This window comes from Ictalurus furcatus, chromosome 14 (assembly GCF_023375685.1).
Source record: "Ictalurus furcatus strain D&B chromosome 14, Billie_1.0, whole genome shotgun sequence".
Lineage (NCBI taxonomy): Eukaryota > Metazoa > Chordata > Actinopteri > Siluriformes > Ictaluridae > Ictalurus > Ictalurus furcatus.
Genome location: NC_071268.1, coordinates 12,193,798 through 12,196,850, shown reverse-complemented (window position 1 = coordinate 12,196,850; position 3,053 = coordinate 12,193,798). Strand labels below are relative to the sequence as shown.

The 3,053-nt window shown below is 46.9% G+C and overlaps 3 non-coding genes across 3 annotated transcripts; all 3 read left to right on the top strand.

The window, feature by feature from the left end:
• The first annotated feature begins 511 nt into the window (after positions 1 to 511).
• Positions 512 to 584, top strand: trnaa-agc (transfer RNA alanine (anticodon AGC)). Its single transcript has one exon. It is a non-coding gene; the product is annotated as a tRNA-Ala (tRNA).
• A 339-nt stretch (positions 585 to 923) lies between these two features.
• Positions 924 to 996, top strand: trnaa-agc (transfer RNA alanine (anticodon AGC)). Its single transcript has one exon. It is a non-coding gene; the product is annotated as a tRNA-Ala (tRNA).
• Positions 997 to 1,924: 928 nt separating this feature from the next.
• trnaa-agc (transfer RNA alanine (anticodon AGC)) lies at positions 1,925 to 1,997 on the top strand. Its single transcript has one exon. It is a non-coding gene; the product is annotated as a tRNA-Ala (tRNA).
• Positions 1,998 to 3,053: the final 1,056 nt, after the last annotated feature.

The window sequence follows — 3,053 nt, the reverse complement described above, 5'->3', positions numbered from 1 at the left end:
GTACCTTTGTAGGGACACCTGTACACATTCAAGCTTTTGTGTAGTCTGCCAATCATCTTACACCTTGTCTGGTAATGCTGAGATCCCTTCGTTAAGGAAGGGGGATTAGCTCAGATGGTAGAGAGCTAGTGAAGCATGCGAGAGGTAGCGGGATCGATGCCTGCATCCTCCAAATACTGCTCTGTTTTCAGTTTCAGAAACTCTCCCTTGGTACCTTTTTAGGGACACCTGTGTACATTTACCTACTCAGCCAATCATCTTCCACCCTGTCTGGTAATGCGGAGATCTATCCTTTGAGAAGGCGGGGTTAGCTCAGATGGTAGAGCGCTCGCTCAGCATGCGAGAGGTAGCGGGATCAATGCCTGCATCCTCCAAATGCTGCTCTCTTTTCAGTTTCAGAAACTATCCCTCGGTACCTTTGTAGGGACACCTGAACACATTCAAGCTTTTGTGTAGTCTGCCAATCATCTTACACCTTGTGTGGTAATGATGATATCTCTTCTTTAAGGAAGGGGGATTAGCTCAGATGGTAGAGCGCTCGCTTAGCATGCGAGAGGTAGCTGGATCAATACCTGCATCCTCCAAATGCTGCTCTGTTTTCAGTTTCAGAAACTATCCCTCGGTACCTTTGTAGGGACACCTGTGTACATTTATCTACTCAGCCAATCATCTTCCACCCTGTCTGGTAATGCGGAGATCTATCCTTTAAGGAGCGGGGATTAGCTCAGATGGTAGAGTGTTCGCTTAGCATGCGAGAGGTAGCGGGATCAATGCCCGCATCCTCCAAATGCTGCTCTCTTTTCAGTTTCAGAAACTATCCCTCGGTACCTTTGTAGGGACACCTGTACACATTCAAGCTTTTGTGTAGTCTGCCAATCATCTTACACCTTGTGTGGTAATGATGATATCTCTTCTTTAAGGAAGGGGGATTAGCTCAGATGGTAGAGCGCTCGCTTAGCATGCGAGAGGTAGCTGGATCAATACCTGCATCCTCCAAATGCTGCTCTGTTTTCAGTTTCAGAAACTATCCCTCGGTACCTTTGTAGGGACACCTGTGTACATTTATCTACTCAGCCAATCATCTTCCACCCTGTCTGGTAATGCGGAGATCTATCCTTTAAGGAGCGGGGATTAGCTCAGATGGTAGAGTGCTCGCTTAGCATGCGAGAGGTAGCGGGATCAATGCCCGCATCCTCCAAATGCTGCTCTCTTTTCAGTTTCAGAAACTATCCCTCGGTACCTTTGTAGGGACACCTGTACACATTCAAGCTTTTGTGTAGTCTGCCAATCATCTTACACCTTGTGTGGTAATGCTGAGATCTCTTCTTTAAGGAAGGGGGATTAGCTCAGATGGTAGAGCGCTGGCTTAGCATGCGAGAGGTAGCTGGATCAATGCCTGCATCCTCCAAATGCTGCTCTGTTTTCAGTTTCAGAAACTATCCCTGGGTACCTTTGTAGGGACACCTGTGTACATTTATCTACTCAGCCAATCATCTTCCACCCTGTCTGGTAATGCAGAGATCTATCCTTTAAGGAGGGGGGATTAGCTCAGATGGTAGAGTGCTTGCGTAGCATGTGAGAGGTAGCTAGATCAATGCCTGCATCCTCCAAATGCTGCTTTGTTTTCAGTTTCAGAAAGGATCCCTCGGTACCTTTGTAGGGACACCTGTGTACATTTATCTACTCAGCCAATCATCTTCCACCCTGTCTGGTAATGCGGAGATCTATCCTTTAAGGAGGGGGGATTAGCATGCGAGAGGTAGCTGGATCAATGCCTGCATCCTCCAAATGCTGCTCTGTATTCAGTTTCAGAAACTATCCCTCGGTACCTTTGTAGGGACACCTGTAGGCATTCAAGCTTTTGTTTACGCAGCCAATCATCTTCCACCCTGTCTGGTAATGCGGAGATCTATCCTTTAAGGAGGGGGGATTAGCTCAGATGGTAGAGCGCTCGCTTAGCATGCGAGAGGTAGCGGGATCAATGCCCGCATCCTCCAAATGCTGCTCTCTTTTCAGTTTCAGAAACTATCCCTCGGTACCTTTGTAGGGACACCTGTACACATTCAAGCTTTTGTGTAGTCTGCCAATCATCTTACACCTTGTGTGGTAATGCTGAGATCTCTTCTTTAAGGAAGGGGGATTAGCTCAGATGGTAGAGCGCTTGCTTAGCATGCGAGAGGTAGCGGGATCAATGCCTGCATCCTCCAAATGCTGCTCTCTTTTCAGTTTCAGAAACTATCCCTCGGTACCTTTGTAGGGACACCTGTGTACATTTATCTACTCAGCCAATCATCTTCCACCCTGTCTGGTAATGCGGAGATCTATACTTTAAGGAGGGGGGATTAGCTCAGATGGCAGAGCGCTCGCTTAGCATGCAAGAGGTAGCGGGATCAATGCCTGCATCCTCCAAATGCTGCTCTCTTTTCAGTTTCAGAAACTATCCCTCGGTACCTTTGTAGGGACACCTGTACACATTCATGCTTTTGTGTAGTCTGCCAATCATCTTACACCTTGTCTGGTAATGTGGAGATCTTACTTTTAAGAATGGGGGATTAGCTCAGATGATAGAGCGCTTGCTTAGCATGCGAGAGGTAGCGGGATCGATGCCCGCATATTCCAAATACTGCTCTGTTTTCAGTTTCAGAAACTATCCCTCAGTACCTTTGTAGGGACACCTGTACACTTTCGTGCATTTTCAGTAGGTTTTCAAGACCTGTGCTTGAGGGTCTTGTAGTGACCCTCAGGCTCAGATGTTTATACAGGTATACTCGTTCCCACACTGAGAAGCTCAGACATTGTTGAGTTCCCTTTGAAAGGGAATGTCTGGGTTATGCATGTAACCCTGTTCCCTGAGAAGGGAACGAGACATTGCCTAGCTTTGTCATACTGGGGTATGCCTGTAAATTGTGTCTTTGCTTCAGACAAAAATAAGCTTATGACGTGGTATACAGGTGCTGTTTTATAGTCACTCGACACACAAAATGCCACATCACCTCAGCATGGCAGGCCTTTAAAATAGGCATGATTTTAAACAGACTTCAGATACCGGTCAC